Genomic DNA, 15,958 nt, shown 5'->3' with positions numbered 1-15,958 from the left:
GTCCTATTAACAGCTATGGTCATTTAAGGACGTGCCAGGTTTGGTTTGTTTGTGTTTTACGTCCTATTAACAGCTATGGTCATTTAAGGACGTGCCAGGTTTGGTTTGTTTGTGTTTTACGTCCTATTAACAGCTATGGTCATTTAAGGACGTGCCAGGTTTGGTTTGTTTGTGTTTTACGTCCTATTAACAGCTATGGTCATTTAAGGACGTGCCAGGTTTGGTTTGTTTGTGTTTTACGTCCTATTAACAGCTATGGTCATTTAAGGACGTGCCATGTTTGGTTTGTTTGTGTTTTACGTCCTATTAACAGCTATGGTCATTTAAGGATGTGCCAAGTTCGGTTAGGTTTGTTTTTGTTTTACGTCCTATCCACAATAAACCCACTAATGCTTTCCAATATCTGCACTTTCAAAGTAGCCACCCTAAACACCAGAAAGAAAACATCCCGTACTCCCAGGCATTACGTATCAGAAAAATATGTAGCGCAGACACGGACTTCGAACTAGAGAAAAACAGCCAACAAATGTTTCACTGTCAAGCGGCACATGGTGCCAGGATGAACTAACTTAATCGAACAAACACTCTACAAATATATAACCAAAACACTATAATATTATGCATGTTCATTGTTTATTGTATGCATAAATATCATAAAACCAACTACGGAAATACCAATATATATAAAACTACATGTGAACAATAAGTTCGAATTTCAGAGAAAGACATTTTTAATAATCACAGCATATCTATAAAGTTAGAACATCTAAGAAGGGCTTACTCGCCCTTCACTATTGTGTATTATCTATCTATTGATGACGTCATGTAATAACTAACAATGTAAAACTGCACCCCATTTTTAGTACTTCAAATATCTTGATAAAATGTCCTGATGAAGACTCGCACATAGAGTCGAAACTAGTTGACCGTAATAAAAACCCAGGCATTGGTAACGCTTGAGCGTGTTGTGATTGAAACCTACCTGGATTTATATGCAACTTTTTATTCAATCGCCCTGCATACCTTTCGGTATCCACACTCACAGCGAAGTACCCCGCCTACTCAACCAACCTACTCAACATTGACGTTGGCTCTATCTCGCATGTTAATACTTACTAATAAATACGGGTTTTTTGTATATGTGATATACGACACAATTGCTCTAACCCTTAAATATCAGCCCTCGCCGTATCACCCCCCAAGATCTGAATCAGCCCCTGCCGTATCACACCCCAAAACCCATATTAGCCCTCTCCGTATCGTGACTTTTCCCATATTACACCCAGTATCAACCCTCGACCAATATCAGCCCTCGACCAATATCAACCCTCGACCAGTATGAGCCCTTGACCAATATCAACCCTCGACCAGTATCAACCCTCAACCAATATCAGCCCTCGACCCAACATCAGCCCTCGACCAACATCAGCCCTCTGCTGATATTGCAGTCTCAGGTTGATACTGGGTGTGAATACTGTGTGATATGGAAAAAGGCATGTATTATTCTCTATTTAATGAAACATCCTGTTTTCTGGTCATACATGTATATGAAATACTCTATGAATGAGATAGGAAATAAACTAAATGAAGTATTAATGTATCTGTGTAACTATATGATGTTGGTGTATTTTGTTTACTTGTTGCCATATGCCAAAATTGCCCGTTGGAAAGACTGGCTGTAGTCCTATGTCTCATCAATATTAATGTAGCTAGGTGATCGGACAGATCTGTTTCCATGTAGCTATAGGTGCATAGCTATAAATATCTCCATATGTACAGGCCAGTTAAAAGGAGTGATCAAACCATATTGATGTTCAATAGTCAGAAAACAGAACAGTTAACTTGTATAAAATTGTCAAGAAATAATAAACAGCAAACAAATTCATTTGATGGATGCGGTCACTGGAAATGTAGGTCACAGTATAATTAACATAGTTTTAGTGATGAAAGCCCACAAAAGATTGGTCCACCAGCACGAACATTTATACAGGTAAACTTATATTAATTAAGTCCAGAGACAATTACAACAAACAATCTGACACAAGGTGACATTAACAATGCAACATGTACGCTCAACCCGTCGACTCACGTGCCATAATGAAAATCTCACCACAAACAAGTCATCATTATCAACCGTTAACTTTTTTTCTAGTTAATTGGCCCAACGATTCAGGTAGGGTACATCTATATTATATGTATCTTTACTATTGTACATTTCTATGCGTAGATCTGTGTAAAATCGTTCAATCTGTTAACATAAACCATCACATCAACTGTTTAATGGCGCATATCGGACATTGTTCAGCAGAGCAAGAAAAAAGTACAAGCTCTGATCAATATGGCCAAGTCTAGACCTTAACCCTTTCAACCCTATGTAACTTTAGTAGACTCTGCCATGCATTGATCTGGATGAGTCCATTATGGTCTACAGTGGTAAAAGGGTTAAGAGCCTTTTGATATTTTAAGCTTTCTGCCTGATGGACTCAATCAATGAACTCTATAATATAAATTACTTTAAGTTACCATATGCCACAATCTGTTGGAAAATCTGCGGCTGAAACTGAAGTCATAAAATTTCAGAAACATTAGTATATTGGTATGAAAAGATTTAAAACTCCACCGACTTAAATTTATGTAAAGTATAATTGTGCAAAGCCTAATTTTCCAGACTGCTTATAATATAATCTCACTGTGCGTAGGGTTGAAGCCATATATATTTAAGCAAATTCACAAGAGCAGAACCCAACGAATGGTGACTATGTGTGTTCCACTGGGTCAGAGGTATACACAAGCTTTCATCTTAATTGATCAAGATCAATTATTATTTTAATAAGTATGCTAAGCAAAAAATGATCGTAATAGCAGCAGAAGCACACCAAAGTTTGATCGTAATAGCAGCAGAAGCATACCGAAGTTTGATCGTAATAGCAGCAGAAGCATACCAAAGTTTGATCGTAATAGCAGCAGAAGCATACCAAAACATGATTGAAATAGCAGCAGGAGCATACCATGAAATATTGTCAATTTAAAGTGGTCCATTGGGGAGGGGGGGGGGGGGCATGCATATGTGTGACAATATGTAAATCATCAAATGCTTTTAGGGCACGTAAGACGAAATTTAATTCTTTTTTGTTTTACATCTGCGACATATTTCACACCCTTCATGAGTGTGGTATTAATGGAAAGGTATAATACCTTTTGCTATGTAGGAAAAATAAGAAATGTCAATTTAATCCTGCTGATAAGAAAAAAGGTAAAGGTTAGCGGGACGGTAACTTTAATATTTCTTCTATTACGTAAATGGTCGTTGTCTCTCGACCCCAGAGTTGCCCCCTAGATATGTTTACACAAGTGTTGTCAAACCGGTCATATTTTTGTAACCGGTTACTCCAACAATCTTCCGATTGAGTAACCGGTTAATTGGTCTATTTGGTAATCAAATAATAAACAGCTCAACAAACACATTACATGTTTAGAAAATGTTCTATCGAAGACATATTTACACCACAAACATACATGTACATGTATATATTAATTAGCATGATAGTTTACTCGCATATTTCAAGCTAAACCCAGGAAAGTTTCATATTACCTCAGTAAGCATAATTTCATGGACAACAAATGTCGGACCGCAGGAAGACGGGATTCAATTACAGTTGTCTGTACTCTAAATCATATCAATATAATAACAATATACAACATTTGATACAGCGCCCTATCTAGCTAACATAAGCCACTCTAAAGCGCTTTACAGTAAGTACATAGATATACAATTTATACAATATTAGGATATACACCTCTTGAGGAATTCACAGGAGCTGTCTTATCAGGCGCTAACTACTAGTCCTATGCCACCTGGCTAATATCTCCCTATGTGTGTATGCCTGCGTGTGTGCTGGAGATGTATTGTGTTCTGTTTGTAGTGGGACCGTGCTTCCAACGACATCTCTTTTAGTGCCACCTCACTTGAATGCTACATCACAGATACCGCAACATCCACCCCAGACCATTTTATACTCCACCTGGGTTGTTGGAGTTGTGAGGAGAAAATCACTTTCTCTGATATTTCATGCATGGGATCGAACCCTGGCCGCCTGCATGGGAGGCTGAAGTGTTAACCACTCGACCAATTCGCCAATATGCGGTAATATTAATCTTTAGAACAAAATTTGCTTGACAAACGTTTTTAAAGACATGCTTCCTCATGATCATTTAAGTGTGTACTCTCGGATTATATTTACATCTCACATGTAAAAGAGCATTCTACCTCTAAAAGTTAATATTTCACAACTTTGTATTGCGACTTCCTTTTAAAATCTGTTTGGCGACACTTTCTACTGTCACTAAAGGAATTTCAGCCGCAGTAAATTCTCAGTTCTAGTTTAAATGTTCACCATACTGTACAATTTGACGTCTGTACATCTGCTATTATCCCACAACACACATTCTTCACATTCCTTTGAATTTGACATGTGAGAAATTTAAAGATAAGGCCAAAAAAAAAATGTTTTTGTTTCCTGTTTGTTACATATATATACATGTCTGAAAATATTAGGGTAAGTATAGCTAAGTTTTATTTTTATTTTTGTTGTTGTAAGGTTTGTATTAACAGTGTTTCTACCAAGTTTTAGGTACAGTAGGCACAAAAAAAAAGGTAGATATATATGTAGCTATAAATAGAGTAATTATAACCAGAAGCAAACAATATTTTTGTTTGGCCTAATTAGCTTAAGGTGGATACAGATCAATGCTAACAAGTAACCAAACAAGAGGCCCAGAGGACCTTTATTGCTCATCTGGATATTTCTGGGCCTCTATCACTCACCTGGATATTTCTGGGCCTCTATCACTCACCTGGATATTTTAGCAATCACTGAAAAAGGTTCTCCATAAAAGTAATTTGCAAATATTACTTATTTACAGTACCTGACAAATATTACTTATTAACAGGACCTGACAAATATTACAACACAATGTATGTGGATCCCCCGGACTCTCCTTGGCTTATAATGTTCTAAACTAAATGAAACATTATACTACTCTATCCCAGCATACATTATATGCTACTAGTCAGATATCATCACCAAGGGCCTCCTGGTAATGCAAAAGTTGTTTAAACTTTTTTTTTACATATTTGACCTCTTTGACATTGGATGTAGGTTAAGGTCATATTCTATTTAGGGAAACTTTGTAGCACTTCATGCAAGGTATACCTATATATAGCTACTGGCTAAGAATCATAACTCAGCTGGGCCTCCTGGATATTCCTGGGTTTTTTTTTAAATGTTTTAAAAAGTTTGACCCCTATGACCTTGAAAGTAAATTTGGGTCATTAATTAGTGGAAAGTTTATATATTACAACACTCTGTACCAGGTATATTCTGCCAAAATATCATTGCTTTCTAAAGCAAAGGTCTCTTGTCTCTTTGTCACTCTTGTGATATCTTGATAGTATACAAGGTCATTTATTTGAGGAAACTAAAGCACTAAATGCCTGGTACATATTGGTATCATAACCCTGGGCCATCTTGTTATGCAGAAGAAGTTTTTTTGTTTTTTTTAAATATTTGACTTCTGTGACCTTGGAAATAGGTTAAGGTAATTTATTTGATAGAATGTTTTAGCACTTCGTCCAAATATCATTGCTCTAGTCCTCTTGGTTATTCAGAAGAAGTTATTCAAAGGTTAGTGACATATATTTAACCCGTGTGATCTTGAATGTATGTCAAGGTCATTTATTTGAGGAAACTTTATAGCACTTCATGCCAGGTACTTACTGGCCAAGTTTCAAAACTCTGGGCCTCCTGGTTATTCAGAAGAAGCTTTTGAAAGTTTTGACACATTTGACCCCTGTGACCTTTGAAATAGGTTGAGGTCAATTATTTGAAGAAACTTTATAGCACTCAGTCCCAGGTACCTACTGGCCAAATATTATGGCCCTAGGTCATCCAGTTCTTAAGAAGTCACTCAAATAAAAAGTTGATGGACAACAGACGAAGGACACCACGACAGGTTCAGGTTTGAGCTATGATCACTTGAAGTTGGGTTTTGAAAGGGGTAGCAAAGAAGGATTGTCAAAATTATTGAAAGAAAAAAAAAACACTTCAAAGGCAAGAGTGACAATTCAAGTGACAAAACAATTACTGAAATGCTTGTCAGTCACTTCGCGATCCAGAAGCAGGCAACACTGAGAAGTAGAGTTTGAACTATTGCCATGCAAGGCACTAGGAATCAACACAAGTACTGTCTATACTGGGTCTGCCAAAATCATTCATAATAATTATGATAATAATAATAATAATAATTTGAGGTTCTTTAAGAACAAGACTATATTTCATTTTGGCCTTATATACCGCTTTATCACAACCTAGTTCGTAGGTCGTCTCAAACGGTTCACAAATTAGTATCTGTGGTTATAGGGCCTTTGCAACCAGCCAATATCTTTCTCAACTCCCTGGGGATATATACAGCCAGTGCTACCATTTTGGCGCTCACAGCTAGCATTCAACAATTCTAGCACTGCCCAACCATGTACTCATTTACAGCTGAGTAGACTGAAACAAACGGAGTAAAAAGTAATTTGCTCAAAGATACAACACAGTGCCGTTCCATGACTCGAACCCGCACCCCTTCGGTCACAAGCCCAGTGTCCTACCACTATAGACTACCGTGCCTCCTTTATTGTGGTAGTGCCATTGATAGTAATATGTAGTGAGAACTAGGAAATTTGGTTCAAAAGTCATGTCAATGATTCTGTAGGAGTGATCCTGACCTCTAACACTTGATCTTGATCTTCAAATAGTTTCCAGAGAGTGATTTCAGAAAGAATGTATGAAGTTTCCTAAAATTTGTTACAAATCTTTACTCGGGAATGTGTGGACTAGCCAATATTGAATATATCAATAATCATGGAATGATTGTGTAGCTGTGACCTTGACCTGCAAAGCAATTCTGTGATATTTTTTTGTTAAATTGTGTTTCAGATATTTGAAAGGTGATAATTATATGTAACTACTTTATATGTTAATCTGTTATTTTTTTCTCATATAACTTTAATGCTATTGTGTGTGAAAATTACATGGTGAGACATATGGGCCTGCAAAATTCTTTATTTTTGTGAGTAAAGAAATAATTTCTCTTTATCAACAGCTATTTGTTTATAATATCGACTTTTCTTCCATATCTCTATATTAAATAATACATTATGCATAATAGTACAGGAAATAATGCTGATAACAAGGAAATTAGGATTTAATATTCATTCTAGAGTTAGGGATAGGTGCTTGAAATAGGCAAGATGCAATTATGTAGTATTATTTCTTGTTCATATATACATGCAGTGAGATGTGAAACACATGCAAATCAATATCATTTTAAATACTCTCCGTCTGTCAAAATTGTTTCTGTGCATCTGTCTGTCTTTGTTTTGTGTATCAATAATATTCAATTATCAAGCCTTTGGCAGAGGTCGATACGTGGATTTATCGACCCGAGAAAAGATATATTGACCTCAGACTGCGTCCTCTGTCAATATATCATTTCTCGGGACGATAAATCCATGTATCGACCTTAAGTCAAAGGCTACAATTGTTTTATTATTTTCAAAACAGTCATGTTAGCAATCTGAAAAAAACCCACAGCAAAAATCTACGGAAGCGGGACAAAGCGTTCATTTGGAGACACGTCATAATTCTATTTTTAGAAACACACAGTCCTTCATCAAAATTTGCGTGCTCCAAGTCAATATCGGTTTTTATGGGTGGACACGTGATTCACTTCTGGCCAATCACTCGTCGGGAAAACATTGTCATTTTTCTTGATGTATTTATGTATTATTTCATGTACAAGTACAAATAATATGTGTACAATTTAATTGTGATAGTATGCAAAGAATGGAAGTAAAATTTAGTATGTTCATTATATACTACTTGCATGATATAATATAAATGTGCAGTTTGATTTGAAAAAAAAACATCTGAATAATACTATCATGAAAATGTTATATATTACCCTCTGTAAAAAGTTCCTGTTTTTTAAGGGAGGTAACTCACTTTCATAAAACAAATATTGTAAAATATGCATAAATGAGATAAAAAGCTTTTGTACTATACTTTTATTTTTCAATTTTTAATTCTTTTTACATGGAACTATGCATCTTGATTGTTTTTTGCCTTAAAATGCTCACATTTATCCATACAATTTCAACTAAAAGCACTTTGTGTAATACATTTTTTGATAAATAAAATATTTGTTGACTAAATTAGTGAATCCTTGTTTATATTTTTTAAATGCTGTAATGTTCTGAACAATAGAAACAAAACAAAAACAAAATATAAAAAATGCAAATTTAGATAAAATCTTGTTCTTTTGGTATTTTTTCCAAAAAACAGAAGGACTTCTTAGAAAGCTTAGATTTTTATAAATTATTTCTACATGGTTGCATAACCATTATGAGTAAGTTTCAAGAAATTCTAATGATTAATTAGGAGAGGGTGGATCGAGCCTTCTTAAGGCTACATTTGATTATAACATCTAAAAAATACATAATGCTTTTGCTGGGCAATCTAACATTTTGCATTCAGTTTACTCGAGTGCAATAGTCATTCTATATTTTAGAAATATTTAGTTTATTAAAATGTCACATTGTCATTGACTCAGAATGATGAATGTATAAACTGTCATTTGGCAGCAGAGTCTGAAATTCTGTCATTCATTATAAATAATAGGTAATACAAAAGAAGTTTGACAATAATTGACATAATTACAGACTCGTGCGGTTAGTCTGTACTGAGCAATGCATGTGACGTCTAAATTTATCCCTGGAGAACGACCGACAGGTGTTTTTGTTTACATTAATTAAAGGCCAAGACTTTATACTGATCGTGATGCCTTGACAAAGCCGTAACATAAAATGTAATTTTACTAATTGGGGGCGTATGTTGGCCCCCAAAATATTAAGCACACTCATAATTTTGATCCGGACTTTCGCCAATATAAATACGTCACTGCGATCAAGACTGTGTATAAGCATCGCTTGTATTTATGTGAAGATACCCTTTAAATCTGACTTCGTATTTAAAGCGACCTACCTTTGTTAGTCTTAGAAGGCCAGCCTTTCAGACGGAGCTACAATAGCCATTCACGCGGTGTGGTAAGAATCCCTCATTCACTACACAATGTGGATCAGTGTTGGTGGTTTGATTTCCGGTTGAGCGAGCTCAGGGTTGTGGCACATACGGATCACACAATGTCGTTTCCCACAGATTAGCATTGAGAACCTGGCGGTAGAGTAACATTTAATTAATGTACGTAGTCTCAGCATGGTTTATTTTAATGAATGAAAGAAGAAACACTGACGTGTTACATATAAACACTGTTAATGAACAGGCAATGCTAATTGATAATGTTCATTTTCGGAAACGAGATACATTCGCCCTGAGTAATTTCCTATGTCTAGCATCATATCATTTACACCTGCATAAATCATAATTATACGAACCTTTAGTTTTATACTTGACATCTGTGCGTGCTGTAACCAGCCAGGTACGCTTTATCCGAAACTGTAATAACGTATGCAGTCATTTTACCAAAAAATGTCACGTCAATTACATCTAATAAGATTGAAACAATTCAGAGAAGAGCTGCTAGGTAGGCTTACGTTCTAAACAATTACAATTATACTCCGACAGTGTAAACGATATGTTAAAAAAACCTGATTGGCCAACCCTCCAAACACGCAGAAAATCTTTCCTCGTTAATCATGCTTTATAGAATTATTCACGGCCTTAAATAGCAATTGAAAACGACAAATTCCTTATTCCTTCCCGAAATTATAAATATGTATAATTCCACATTCGGCATCTAACTACTATTCTCAACCTTCTTTCCACGCTCCATTTGCCTCTGGAATTCCTCACGGACAGTTCAAGCCAGGCTGTGTCCAAACACACATGCTGTAATTACCCTTTATTAACGTTTTATCTGGAAAAAAATACAAAACAAACTTGTTTTTTAACCACAAACTTTCCGTTCTCTTGAAATTAAAAAGATGACGAATATCATGTATTTGACAGGGCATATACTGTCCCTGATTTGACCAACTTTGAAGTCACTGAGTGTGGTCAATATTGTTCAAGGAAAACGAAAATAAACAGTACATTTACCGAAAAACTTTAATTGAGATTGTTTCACTGTAAATATTGTATAATCGAATGCTTAAAGGTAGTGTAAGCACATGATAATTCGTTACAGCTATATTTGGACCCAAACTAAGGTGTTCAGAGTAATTTTACATGTTTGAGGGGTTTAGATGAAAAACTTTCGGTAAACATGCCACACCCATACAGGAGCTTGTTACCCCGTATCAGCCGTCACGATCACTGCGGTCGGAGTCAGAATCTGTGTTGTGTGTCCCAAAATCTCGTACTGTGACCTACGGAAACAGATGCTTTGGGAGGGTTTCGACAACGTTGTGGAATAGCTTACCATCTGCTATTAGAAAGTCAAATACCCTGGCCAAGTTCAAGAGGGACATCAAAACTCACCTCTTCACGTCTGCATTTTAGAATCTTTGCAAAGACGTCATGTAACCTAAATACCACCCTTTTGTTTGTTCAATTATGTGCACATTGCTTGCTTAAATGTTTAAAAGTGATTGTAAGCCTTTGTTTTTTGTGTTCACAATTATAACCATTACTATTATCCATATGTTGTAAAGCGCGTTAGAGTAATTTTACAATTTATATAGGGCGCTATATAAATGTTGTATATTATTATTATTATTATACACTGATGATATTGATACGAGTGTATACATATTCATCATCGGGGTTACATAGAATCTTCCCCTACCTTGAGGGTGTGACAGAGAAATTTCCAACCCGAGGGTGATGGGTTTTTTGGTTGTCCATCTCGAGGCTATGCCGATCCGCGAGGGTTAGACAACCAAAAATTCACCCCGAGGGTTGAACATTTCTCTGTTACATCCTCAAGGTAGGGGATGACTATTTTCCTCCCATCCTATTTTTCAGTCACAACTTTCTAAACAAAAATACATGTCGATGACGTCACAATTACCGATGACGCATTTTAATGACGTCACAATTCAACACGTGCTAATTGGCACGAGGCTATCTCCCCCTAGGTGGTGACTAATAGAATCCATCCCTGATGTGAGGTATGGATAAGGTTATTCAAACCCAAGGGATAAAATATTGAGCGGGAGACCCGAGGCTTTGCCCTGGACAGCTCTATCTTACACACAGGGAAATGTGAGAAAAGGTTTATCTTAACCCCCTAAAACATGTAAAATTACTCTGAAATAAACTGTAACAAATGTTCCTGCTTCTCTAGTCTAAGTTGAAAATGTATATAAGTTAAGCAAAGAAGTCACAACGCAGTGCAGAAAAGGAGATTTGTCAAAACTAAAAGTAACAAAAATCGACTTGTATCACGGCCGAGCCGTTTATCTCTGACCACGGGCCTCAAACCCGCGACCCAGAGATGGAGGGCTAATGATCTAAGATGACGCCTTTCCTTCTCTCTGAAATGTAGTACACACGTATATATGTTTGTCAAATAAATACCTTTTTAACTTGTCAATCCGCCCCTTTATCAAGACACAAACACGAGTTAAACAATTACATGTCACGGAATGTCTAGCCGTCAACTGTTAAAAAACAGCTGACAAATGTCACATGAAGCATTTCAACAATTACACAACACAAAATATAAAACAGAAAACCATTAACTGAGTTTATATGCTGAATTAAAAGCATGCCGAAAGTATATCCCTCTAGCCGAGCGGAAGCTATCTTGGCCCAAGGCTACCTAAAGTCATCACTAAAAACGATAGTATGATCCAATATGGCCACTCGGTCAGTATTCAACAGCCTCAGATATATATTCTCTATATTAATTCAGATCGTTTCTATTCTCGTATCGTCTGCTGGATACTCGGTCGTGTAGCGGACGTAAAACCTATCAATTAATCAATCAATTAATCAATCAATATTATCGTAGGTCCGACATTTTTGAAAAGCTTCCTGACTTGAAAAAAGGGGCGGATTGCCCTGAAAATTTGACAAATTCCTCTGTTGTCGTTATTACTTCTGTGCCTATAGTTTAGTCAGCCTAGTTTACCATTGAAGAATTTGGTGAAATTTGGCGTTAATGAGTGTTTGTAGGCAACGGCCCATGCTGGACACGTCCATCGAGCGTTGCGAGGCTTGCGCGTGCACATAGGGGATTTGGGAATATCAAGTCGTGCGCGTTCTCTGTTTCGGAACAGACATCGAAAAAGTAGGATTGTTGGTGCTCTCTGTTGATTTTTTGACACTAAAGATTACTTAAACTAGTCGTCACAATGATCTATTCACTAAGTAAGGATCATGTTATCAGTCGTCAACATGTAAATGAATCTTGTTCTTAGACAAATCTAGTGTTTATAATCTTAATTTAAACAAATGTTCCCTTAGTGTAGCAAACTTTTATTTTATCCGACAACCACTCTGTGTGTTTCCTCACTACTGGCTCATCATACTTATGTAACTCTCGTTCGTTAATTTTCAAATTGTATAAAGACATCCGGTAAACCTGGTGTCTTTATACAATTTGAAAATTTACTCACTCAAGCTAGATAAACGTAATAATTAAAATAATAATAATTTGAGGTTCTTATATACCGCTTTATCACAACCTAGTTAGTAGGTCGTCTGTAAGCAATTCACATTTTTTTATCCCTGGTTATGGGGCCTTTGCAACCAGCCAATATCTTTCTCAACTCCCATGGGAGCATACAGCCAGCCGGTGCTGCCGTTTCAGCGCTCACGGCTTGCATTCAAAAATTCTATCACTGCCCAACCACGTACTCATTTACAGCTGAGTAGACAAGCAGAGTAAAGTATCTTTCTCAAAGACACAACACAGTGCCGTTACGTGACTCGAACCCGCAACCCTTCGGTCACGAGCCCGGCGTCCTACCACTAGACTACCATACCTCATGATAACCAACCATCACTCGCTGGGGAACACTTGATTGATTGATTGATGGGGCTTAACGTCCTTGTTCCGGTTATAACCGAGCCTAGGACAAAAAAAGGGGGGGATGGCTGCAATTCCGCCTTTTGAGTGTTGCCAAAAAAGGTTATAACATGGAGGATATGGGAACCTAACGTTCTCGTTTCTATAATTTTGGGATTGTAATTTGGACTGTCACTTAAAGCCATACACTAGTCTAATATATAACCTATACTCCGTGGCGGCTAGCAATTAGCCTACTCTTTTTCGAAAGCCAGCAGAGTGATCTTTAACGTGCAAGGCGTGACTCTCCTTACACCGGACCCCCATTTAACGTCCCTTCCAAAGGACAAGAAGGTTAGAGGACAGCTTGAGGGAGTTTGTTGGTATGTTATTTTTCGGAGGATTTATAAACACCAATTGTATAACCCCCGTCATGCAAACACTGTCTTTCAGGAGGCTGTGGCTACTGTGTATGATCACCAACAAACCTTTCTTACTAGAGCAATGTTTTGCACATTTGTTGCACATTTGACAGTGATATAGTGAGTGGGAAGAAGTGTAGAATGGGAGTAAATGCCAGGATTGAAGTTGGCACGGATAGACCCCACCCATTAACCAAGGGGATGTGTTATTGTGTGTATGGCTGGTATGTTGGTAAAGTGCTGTTGTTGATGTGTTAGAAGGTACTTATACAGTGTTGTAAATGGAGTCCTATTAAATCTGACTTTAGTTGGAACGGGACTGTCCTATTGATGGAAACCACCGTCATAATTATATTTTATTTTTTTTTTTCCTTTGGTTTGGAATTTTTCTGTGGGATTATAATCAAAATTCGACATACCACAAGTCCCACAAAAACCTTCAGCTCCCGGCCAGCTGAAGAGATTTAATTCAACGTGAGAATAAAATGATCAGTAGTTACTGATTCCACTGCTGTAATAAATGCTGTTTTTCGATGTGTTAAAGTTTGTGATATTGTTACTAGATAAATAAATCAAATCTATGATAAAATAACGTTATTAATCATTTTACAATCTCTTTTTTTTTTCAATTTTTATTTTTTTATAAACGACACATTTACACACAAAGCAACACGCATACATTTCGTTAACTTCGTACTACGCCTGCGCGGAGCCATGTAACAGATGATTTTAATCAGATTGTACGTTGATTACAATTCCCATCACAACGGACAACCCTTTATAGGAGACTAATTATGCACACACATACACACAGTGTGTTGGTGTGTGTGTGTGTGGGGGGGGGGGGGGATATTTGCAAACCTCAGACATCAGGTTTTGTTCTTCATAAAAAAAAATGTTCATGTTATTTTATAGGAGAGGCCATATATCACTTCACTATGTAAGTCCATGTTTTTTTTCAGATTTTATGCTTAATAAAAAGAACTTATGAGAGTATTTGATTCTTTAAACTCATTATATCAAGTTCCATTTCTAGACATTTCCATTTTAAAAATGTATTGTTTAATCAATAATAGGATAAGATTATCTATTAGCAAATCAGCATTCTTAGAAATGAATTGTCCAAATATAAATTCCTGTTTGTCAAAATTTAAATCAATATTACTGGTCGCAAGAAATTGTTTTAGTTCTCTCAAAATGTCACATTCTTTACCACAATCCCAAAATACATGTTCAATTGTTTCTGGATTTTCTTTTTACAAAAAGTACAAGTTGACTTTTGTTTTATACCCATTTTGTGTAGGACTGTGTTTGTAGTTAAGACTCTATGTTTAATTCAGTATTGAAGCCGGCCTAATTTAGTACTATCAGTAGTTTTAAAAGGACATGCATAAATCTTTTTCCATAATTCGTCCTGAATGTTAAAAAATGTAGACTATTTCCTTTGTGACGTAGGTTTTGTATCATTTTGGCATTAAACAGCATAAATATCCTGTGCCCCTTTAGTCTTCCCCAATATAAAAAGATCTAAAGGTACATTAGGTAAACAGATACTCTTTTCTAAAGCAGATATTTCCTGTTTACTACTTATGGATGTATAGCACTGATTATACTGTGAAAAGTTAAACAAAAAATGGATCTTATACTATATCTATGTTGAAATTCTACAAAATTGTAAAAAGAACCATCTTCTGTAATAACATGATATATAAAAAGTACTCCTTTTCTAAACCACTCTTTACATAAAACAGATATATTGTTTATTTTGATATTGTGATTATACCACAACGGATTTTCACATATTTTTTCAGTGTACATACTGGACGAAACGATTGTTTGATACCATGCTTATAGAACGTTTTTCCAAAATATATTATTACATTCTTCGATGATAATTTTCAATTTATGAATTCAACAATTAGCTAAAGAGAACTCGCGTTATAATCTGGTTAAACCCTTATCTTGATCTACGCTCCGATCCGTAAATGTCATTGCTACGTCACAAGTAAAATTGATTAAGTCGAGTGCAGTTTACAGAACGTGTTGAATCGTGTTATGTCGATATTCACTGTCTCTTGAAAGCAACAGAGCGTGACGCTAAAAAGACCTTTTTATCTCATTGGTCGATCGTGATACGGGTCATTTACGATCGTGATACGGGTCATTTACGATCGTGATACGGGTCATTTACGATCGTGATACGGGTCCTTTACGATCGTGATACGGGTCCTTTACGTTGTCTAACAATGCAATATTCATGAAAAATACATAAACATACGCATAGAAAAGTACCGAAGCAGCCGATAAAATACTGCAAATTAATTGACGTCATCAGCCGGATATCATCATATGTAAAACGATGGAAGGCTTCAATTAGCGGATAGGGGGCCGGGCAGGTCTTTATGAATTTTGCTAGCTCAAGTTATACAAGTGCAAGGTTTCTTCAGCTGGACTTGGCCTTCGTGATCAGTCGGATGAGCTCACTTGGTTGGGTGAGCTTCGTGGATGGGTATTAA

At 36.4% G+C, this 15,958-nt stretch overlaps 1 protein-coding gene across 2 annotated transcripts in view; it reads right to left on the bottom strand.

Moving 5' to 3' along the window:
• LOC110458649 (alpha-1,6-mannosylglycoprotein 6-beta-N-acetylglucosaminyltransferase A-like) overlaps positions 1 to 9,208 on the bottom strand; it is a 104,217-nt gene extending 95,009 nt beyond the window's left edge. For both annotated transcript variants that reach the window (XM_021510447.1, XM_021510448.1), the window contains exon 1: positions 9,090 to 9,208. The gene's annotated coding sequence lies outside the window, so the exon portion shown is untranslated. The remainder of the gene's footprint in view (positions 1 to 9,089) is intronic.
• Between the last annotated feature and the right edge of the window lie 6,750 nt (positions 9,209 to 15,958).

This window comes from Mizuhopecten yessoensis, unplaced genomic scaffold (genome assembly GCF_002113885.1).
Source record: "Mizuhopecten yessoensis strain PY_sf001 unplaced genomic scaffold, ASM211388v2 scaffold9683, whole genome shotgun sequence".
Lineage (NCBI taxonomy): Eukaryota > Metazoa > Mollusca > Bivalvia > Pectinida > Pectinidae > Mizuhopecten > Mizuhopecten yessoensis.
The sequence above is the reverse complement of the archived record's forward strand: the minus strand, read 5'-3'. Positions and strand labels throughout refer to the sequence as shown.